Below are 9,431 nucleotides of genomic sequence, written 5' to 3'. Positions count from 1 at the left end.
CACATAGCACAGCAGATATGCCCACTGCTGCCCTCAGCAGTGTACATCGTCAATCTGCCTCTTCTGTTCCCCACTCTGTCTCTGGTGAGCCCTCTTACCATCCCTGCAGCTCTGGCCTGTTCCCCAGTTTTGTATGCATAAATAAATAAATCTATTTAAAAAAGAGTAATAATTTCAGTTCTTCTTAAGGTCATTACAAAACGTATTTCCTCTGTTGTATGGTGATGTTGACATTTTAGATACTGATTCAATTAAAGACAACATTTACTTTTCCAATTGATTTTTTCCACCTACTATAGTGTGTCATTTGCATATATTTGCATATATGGATATGTGTGAGAAACGGTGCTTTCATTTGCACAAACAATTGGTGTGAGGAAGAGAAGCAAATGTAGACATACAGATTAGAGATATGATGGTCAGTACCCAACTTTATGTTCATGAAAGAAGTATCCTTTGCTTCTAGACCTTTTTGTATTTTCTGACTGGTGGACTTTTTGCTATAGGGAAACATGCTTTAGGAACCAGAAAAAAATAATCTTACTTGTGGAAATCTGGCCCAAGCCATTTGCAATGAAAAGTTGTCTTTGCCATCTTATTAGTTGTTTTTTGTCATGCTTTCTCTTACTTTCTTCTGCCTACTTAAGATATTTAGTATCTTCGCTTCTTACTGTGGCATTTTCCCCAGGTCTGCAGAGATACCTCTTAGTAAACCCCAGGCCCCCTTCCCACTACATATATACCTGTACAGTTTTCCTTCTAATAATATCTTTAAAATAGAGAAAAACAGTCTGATCCTATAGAGGGAAGGAGGTTGGCTCTAAAAGTGTGTTCACTAACCTGACTGAAAAGAATTTGCGAAAATGTTCATCAATTACAGTAGTGTACAGTATTATAGCTGTATGGCACAATGAGTTTTCCTCCAGCATTGAGTCAGATTGCTGCTTCTGTGGCTGGGCACAGATAAAATTGGCTTAAGTTTAGGGGTACCTAAACTTACTGAGTCTTTAAAAGACTAGCATTGTAATTCAGCATGGAGAGATTCTCTTGTTAGGAGAGATCTGAAGAAAATTGAGGTAAGCATACTCTTCTCACCTAGGGACTGGGGTCAAACAGAGCCTCTGGTATTTGTGTTACTTGGCACTATTAGGAAAAGATGGTTTTGAGCCAGAGGGTAAATCTAAGAAAGCTTTTTGCTTAAGCATTCTGGGTCAGCACCATTAAATTAATCTTGTTATTCATAATACGTCTACTTTTGAACCAATGGATTTTCTATTTAGGGGTGGGAGTTCAGTATATCAGGAGCTATTTGTAGGTTTGCTATTTGTAGCTTAAATGTTTAGGGAAAATTTTCAAGAGTTATTTATTAATTTAGAGCTTTCTGTCTGATCAGCATTCATACCAAGTATCATTAGGTATAGCTCACCTGCTACCACCTTTAAAATTAACAAGTCCTCTTAATCCTTATCAGAAGGAATTTCCATTTCTTCTAAGTAAGCATAATGATTTGTAAGATCACATTCTCTTAAGCAGTGTCTATCCCAGTTGCCTGGGGTTTCTAGTGTCCATCTATTATAAATACAGAAATATCAATTATGGGTAAATGTTATGAAATGTCTAATATTTACACTAGGTATTTATAGTTTTGGGAGCCTTTTCTGGGTTCATGAATCTAGGCTGAATTTAATGGTACTCTGTTCATTTAAGAAAAGATAGTGTAGAATGGATTAGAAAATGGCTATTAAACTGTATCTAAGAATACAGCAACTCTTACTCTACAAAAGGTAATATGTGTTGGAAGAGAAGGTGACCAGCTTTTATAAATAAGAAAATAGTTGCTAGTAAAAATGCTTATACTTAACTAGAAAAAGCAAAATGTCCAAGCATTTTATTTCATCTGTGTTATCAAGTAGGTAGTGAAATATTATTTAAAACAATTTTTCTTTCTAGTCTAGAGTTGTAGTGTAGCCAGAAAATTCTATCTATTTCTATACAAGAATTCTTGTACAAGAAAGCTGCTATAAAGTCACTTGGGAGGAACTGTTAAACTAATTAAAAATTCCGTATGAAAGCTAATTAAAAGTAAATATGAAAAAAAACCAGTTTTCTTTTTATTGTAAATGATAGAAAATCTAGGTACCCTAGTTCTATATGCATAAATAAATCTTTTTTAAAAAGAAAAAATCAGTAAAACTGGCATAGACACAAAAACTAATCCGTTAGTTTGTATGTAATCAGGAATTAGCAGTGTGCTTTAAGTTAACATCACCAGAATCCTTTGCCTGACTCTCCAGTTACCCCCCTAACTTCTACCCCATTACTTTGCTCCTCAGTGTGGCAAAATTACATGAACAAATCTGTAAATTGCTGTCTCCCAACTCCTCACCTTGAAGCCTTTAATCAGGCTTTTGCTCTAGTCATTCCATTGAAACTACACTGCAAAGATCATCGATGCTAAAGATTCTGTTTACTTGATCTTTTTGCATTTGACATAGTTGATCCATTAGTTTGTCCTTACTTGCAGCACTTTGTCACTTGACTTGCAGGACACTACTCTCTCAGTGGTCTTTGCTTCCTATTCTTCCAGACTTCTTCTATACTGCCTTGGTGTTTTTATCTAGTCTTAAGGCTTTCGATAGTAATGAAAGTTGAAAGCCCTAAGTTTTTATTTTTAGCCAAGACTACCCTCATGAGTTATAGTCTTACCCAACTCCCTGTGTGTGTGTGTGTGTGTGTGTGTGGACATAAAATATAAGTCATGGCTCACTCTCAAACTTAATGTCTCAAAGTTTTATTCTTCCAAAACAAAGTCTGTGCATAATTGTCTACTTTCTGTTAAGGGTATCTTCAAGCATCTAATTTTGTAGTGTTTTTCTGGATTCTTTACATATTACATCACAATTTAATTAGTTAGGTAATGCTGTTGATGCTACCTTTAAAATACACCCAGAAACTGACCACTTCTCATAACCTTTGCTGCTGTTGCACTAATCTGAGCCTTATCACTCACCTGGATCATCACATAGGCCTACTACTGTCTTTGCCTCCTTTATAATATTCCCAGCTTAGCAGCAGAATGATTTTTTTTCCAGAATTATCTGACTTATAATAGTGATTTAATTGAATGCTTATAAAATTCAGGGAGCAAACAGCATGGTTAGGCATAATAAACTGAAACAAGCTTGAGCATATGAAGTTTTGAAAACCCAGGATATATTCTTACTTGAGTAAAATGTGCTAAGGAGCTCTCCTATGTTAAACAAAGTGATTCTTTTAAATATAAGCTAAGTCATGTTACCATTCTATTTAAAACTCTCCGTTTGCTTCCAGGTAACTTGAAGTAAAAGCCAGTATCCTGTAAAGCCCTTTATTCATTGCCTATCTACTAGGTAATATAGTAGATTTTATCATCTACTAGTATTCTTTTTTGACTTGGTTCTAACTACACTAGCAGTTTTTCAGATAGTCTTGTTTTAGGCCCTCGGCATGCATGTTTCCTTTACTTAAAATGCTCTCCCACAGATACTCACATGACTATCTTCTCCAACTCCTAACAGTCAAGACTTCAATATTTTTGATGAGACCTATTCCTGATTAACCTATTTAAAATTCCATATTATTTCTTTCCTGTTCCTAGATAGCATGCACTATTATGATGGTGTTTATTGTCTTTTCCTATTAGAATGTAAGAACCATAACGCAGAGGTTTTTGTTTTGTTGTCTGTTTTTTAGAACAGAGGTTGTGATCTCCTTTTCATTGATTATCCTAAGCAATAAAACTAATAACTTATCCATAAAAGGTGCTCAGTAAATATTCTTTGAATAAACAGTGTTTTAAGATTATCTGGAATTTTACAAATACAAATCTATCCAAAAAGGGGAAGAGCCTTTGTCCCAACATTTCTAGGAAAACCTTTGAGGTTCACTGTGATTGAGCTACCTTAAATGCTGTGTCCATCCTTAACTAGTCAACCCTGGCAGGAGAAACAGTGTAGTTTTGGGCACTTTTTGGCCTAACCTTAGTCATGTGCTCGATTTGGAGACTGGAAGTAAAGCTTCAAAAAACTGTTTTCAGGGGCGTAGAAACTGCTGAGTAAGTATAGGACTTCTACTAGTTTTATATCCTATATATCATTTTTCTCCAAAATGTGAGTTTGGAGACTGGACCATGAAACATTAGTAAATATTCTTTGACCCATAAGTTTAGAACCTTAATTTAAGGTTTATTACTGTTAGTAAATAGTTGTTGTTATTTTGTTAATTTCTCATGGTTGAAAATATGATGTGCTCCATGAATCTGTGTGGGAGTTATTTTAAGTAACAGTGTTCTAAAATTCTTTAAATATGGAGTGCTTTACTTTTCCCTTCAGAACATCTCAGTGTATAGTATGTGTTAAGAACTAGTTGGGAAAATTGAAGAAAGAGCCTCCCTGATGTCCTAGGGGTTATGTCTCAGCAGTATCACAGCACTGACCAGAGTTCATTCCAGGGAGCTGACCCACATATGGTGCAGCAGACCTCTCTTGTCTTGTTCACTGCTCCCCTTGGCAGTGTATTATGGTAAATCTACCAGTTAGACCCCCACTCTGTCTCTGGTGAATCCTCTCACCTCCCTGCATCTCTGGTCTACACCCAAATTCTACACAAAAATGAAAATTGAAGAAAAATCTCATCAATAATAAATGTTTAAAAAAAGAATTAACTTGTCAAATGTACAGGACTTATTTGAAGGAAAAAAGTGTACACAGACCCACAGCTTTAATATATAGAACAACAGAGCCCTTCAAAAGTTTTCTATTATCAGTAAATCAAGTGTATTTGTAAAAAAAAATCTGATGCAGTTGAGGGAGCTGAAGAGGAAAGGGGGTTTTATTGTCTTGTAGGCTTTTCTGATTGCAAGGAAGGAAAATGCTTCTGGTCACCTAAAAGAAGTTTAAGAATACATAGGAATTAAAACCAGAAACAGAATGTTATAATTATTTTCTCACTCAGTGTTTTTTGTTTGTTTGTTTGTTTGTTTTTTGCATTTGCCTTTTTGCATTTGCCTCCTCCATGGCATCTCTTATCTTTCTAAGCAACTATTTTGTTTGCCTCTGGCTACAAAGAGCTCTTGAAAACCCCCCATGTTTCACACTCCCAAATCCTGGAAAAAGCTGGTTTGAATTGATTTTAGTTAATATGTTGCTAATGCATGGATTTCTTCCAATCTAATCATTTGATGAATTGCTTAGAAGTCAGTGGATAGGCCATCCTGGTCTTATCAATATTGTTCCCTACAGCCTGGACCTTCTTCCTTGCTATAGAGTAGACCAGGAAGATTCAACTAGAAAGGAAAGTTGGGTGTTTTAGAGAGGAAAACAAACCCTGAAATCCAACTGTAAAACTTAAGACTACCAGAATGAAAAGAGAATAGTAGAGAAGAAAGGAGGGAGGGGTCTCAGTGGACAGTGTTAGAGGTTTGTGGGTGCCTTGGTGTAACATACTGAAGAGTGGGATTTTGTATTCCTGAATCATACAGTGTTATAACATATTATCTTTTTTTTATTTAAAAAACTTAATAGAGGCATTCTAAAAAGGGGATGTACATTGTAATATAGAAAATAATGTCAATATATATGGCAGTGGTATAGTAATTAAAACTGTGGAACTAGTGCCTGAATAAGCAGTTAATGAAGTAGAAATACAATTTAAAAATAACATAAAAAGTGAAATTTCTAATTGACATGAGTTGGATGTTAGATTGTTCAGAACTACCTAATTAGCCACTACAAAATTAAGATTTCTAACCTGAATATACCAGAATAATATCAAATAGAGTGAAGAATTAAATGCTTAAAAACAAAAGTAAAGTATTTTCAGGGAAGTGTCCAGCTGCTATTAAAGACAGTATGGGGGTTTCTCAAAATAGTAAAAATAGATCTGCCATGTGATCCAACAGTTCCTCTCTGAGGTATCTACTTGAAGAGTACACTAATTCAAAGGAATATATGTATTCCTGTGTTCATTGCAGCACTATTTACTATAGCCAAGTTGTGGAAAGTACCAAGTGTCCAACAATAGATGAGTGATTTAAGAAAATGTGGTACATGTACATGATACTACTTGGAATACTACTTGGTTGGAAAAAGAAAAGAAGGGAAGAAATCTTGCCATCTGTGACATGAATAGAACTGCAGGGGTTTATACTAAGAGGAAATAAGTCAGATGGAGAAAGACAAATACCAGATGATCCCGCTCATGTGGAATATAGAGAAACAAAACAAAGGGACAGATTAAACTAAACCACAACAAGCCCTAGAAATCTTGTTACAATTGGGCCTGCCTTAGGGGGCAGGGGAAGGTGATCCAGACTGTGGTAGAGGATTATGGCTACTTTGGTGGGGAGTGTGGCGTGGTAGCATATATCTAAAGAGGTGTGAACATATACCTCTAAATCACATACAGTGTCATCAACCAACTTCACCTCATTAATACAATAAGGGGAAAATAATCACACACATCTAAAAAAATAGAGGGTTAATATGCCCCCCCTCCCAAAAAAGTTGAAGGAATAATCTAGAAGGAACAAATAAGACTTGAATATGAGGACTGAAAGATAATAGCTATGTATTACATTAAACAGCAAAATAAATAAACCAAGGGAAACACTAACAATATATGAGCATTTACTATGGGAAAGACTTAAAAAAAATTGTATGTAAAGCAGGAGTGCTTAATCCTAAACAGCCATCAGACAGTGTTACCCTAGTCCATACACTCCCACTGGGTGACTAATTCATTTTATTTATGACACAGTATTCTCAGGCACCTCTTCCACTCCTTGCTCTTTCTTGACTGCATTTTTATTTCTTTTTTACTAAGAATATGCAAAAGTCAAAAGTTACCTTCGAAAAGTTTCCATCATCATTTAATTTATTCCCACCTACCTACATCTCTACCATAAACTAAATACTTTTTCCTCTGACCCTGCCAAACTCTCTGGTCTCTGATCTCAAGCTAGTCCTTATACTTGTGTATTAGCTCCTATTCACTAATTTATTCCAGAATATTGCTTAGTATTCCTTCTCTTTCCCTCATTATCAGTTTTTGCCTCTTTTCTAGACCATTCCCACTAATATACCACCTTATGCTAACTTCTCCATCTTAAAGAAAACAAACTACTTTTTCCTAATTTTCCTTAAGTTTATACCTCTGTTTTCTTTTTATCACAGAATTTCTTGCCAGGACTATCTAGATTCACTGTCTCCTATTTCTTTCCTCCCTTTCTCTTTGTAAACTATTTTCAAGTAGGTTTTCACCTTAGTCTGTGCCAAAGAAACTGCTGTTAAAGAGGTCATCTATGACCATTATGCCACTAAAGGCAATGGTTGTTTGTTTTGAAGCATCAAAGCAAAAATTAAGTGATGATTAATACAGCAGAATGAAGTGATTCACAACAAGACAAAAGCGAATAAGGGTATGAAAGTGGTTAATTTATAGGGTACTCAGAAATGCAAATTTGAGACAATAAGATGCTTTTCTTCTGCTGCCAAAATGTTGGCAAGAAAGTCTAGAACTCTCATATACCACTTGCTTATGCAAGTAAACAACTCTTCTGGAAGCAATTTGGCAGCTGTACAAAAGCTTTAAAACATATATGTCTTTTGACTCACTCATTACTTTTCTAAGAGGATATCCTAAGGAAATAAAGATCCTACAAATGCACACACCCACACCCATTGAGAGAAGGCAGGGATTCTGGAAGGAGAAGATCAAAAGTAATCTAAGTATTCAGCAATAGGGGATTGGTGACGTAGATATTATGTGTATAATAGATATGACATCGATCGAATGTGTAGCCATTTAAAGTGATGACAAAGAGCTTATTGACATGGAAGGATTTTTACTACATGGTTTTTTTAAGTGATAACAGTATTCAGTGCCATTTTGTGGGAAACTATTATACTTGTAGATGTACATAATATACTTGTATATGTATGTATAGGAAAATGCATGGAAGAATATATTACATTTTTAGCTATAAGTAGCAAAATTTCTGATTTTTCTTTCTAACTTGAAATGGCTGTATTACCAACAGCAAAAAATAGAAATGTTTACAAAAGAAACAAAACTTAACTTCCCAATTGTAGTCTGCTTCCTTTTTCTACTTTGCATTCAAACATTGATCATCAAAGCTGGCTTGGTTCATAACTGACTGGCTTTGTCTGTTTATTAATTCCATGGGATTCAAATAAAACAGTCTTGCAGCCTGCCACCTGTGAGAATAGATGTGTGAGATTTAGTATTTACCTTACTTTTGACTTCAAAGTTGTGCAAGTGTCCATTGAGGCACTTACTTAGATCTGTTTAGATTAAATCTACCAAATCTAGTAATTATCATAGCAACTAACTCAGTAAGTACACTATCTGAGAAAAATATAAAGACAAAGTAAATAGGACAGATAGAGTTAAATTCCAGGGTAAAAAAAAAGTTAAAAGTATAGGCAAATTTACTGAAAATGAGTTCACTAGGAACTTACAATGATGGGATGATGAAATTAAGGGCTTTATTTATTATTTTATAGTAGCAGTGCATGTTAAAATTGTTGGTTGTTTCTTAATAGTGGTAATTTTTATTTTGCTTGAATGTGAAATCTCATGTGTAACTTGTACATTGTGAAATATTTACCACCATGAAAAATTATTTTTTTAATTGAAATATAGTTGACATACACCATCAGTTTAGTTTCAGAAGTACAGTATAATAATTCAACATTTGCTTATATTACAAAGTAATTATCACAATAATCTGCCATCTTAATAACCTTCAAATTTGTAATACCGTTTTATTGATATTTGTACTCATACTATTTATCTCCTTAACTTATTGATCTTTACCCGTGTAACCAACCTCTCAGTCTACCCTTCGTGGTTACCATCAGTCTGTTTTCTGTGTCTCTGATTTTAGTTTAGTTTGTTTTTTAGATTCTATATCTAAGGGAGTTATTTCTCGCCTTTTTTTTTTTTAACTTATTTCATTTAACAAAATACCCTCAGAGCTCATCCACATTTTGTAAATGGCGGGATTTCATTCATTCTTGTGGCTGAATAATATTACATTGTCTATACCCACTCATGTGCTGCATAACAGCTTTTTGACCAGTGATGGGCCACTTATGACAGTGGTCTCTACACACAGTGTGGGTGTGTAGTAAGCTATACTGTCCAGCATGAGTACACTCCATGACCATTGTACAGTGGCAGAATTTCTTATTAAGTGATACATGACTGTATAGCACATCTTTCTTACCCATCTCAATGAAAACTCCTAAAATACAGAAATAGAAATAGAATATAATAACTGTTAATAAAGTGTGTGGTAGTACATTTTTATATAAGATAATGCAAAACAAAACATGAAAGCAATGTATAGTCAATGTGAAAAATTTAAA

The 9,431-nt window shown here is 34.7% G+C and overlaps 1 protein-coding gene across 1 annotated transcript in view; it reads left to right on the top strand.

The window, feature by feature from the left end:
- PIAS1 (protein inhibitor of activated STAT, 1) overlaps positions 1–9,431 on the top strand; it is a 108,143-nt gene that overhangs the window by 51,554 nt on the left and 47,158 nt on the right. The gene's annotated exons all lie outside the window — the stretch shown is intronic.

This window comes from Condylura cristata, unplaced genomic scaffold (assembly GCF_000260355.1).
Source record: "Condylura cristata isolate star-nosed mole 26May11 unplaced genomic scaffold, ConCri1.0 scaffold00023, whole genome shotgun sequence".
NCBI classification, from domain to species: domain Eukaryota; kingdom Metazoa; phylum Chordata; class Mammalia; order Eulipotyphla; family Talpidae; genus Condylura; species Condylura cristata.
Note: the sequence above shows the minus strand (reverse complement) of the source record. Positions and strands in the feature narration are given on the sequence as shown.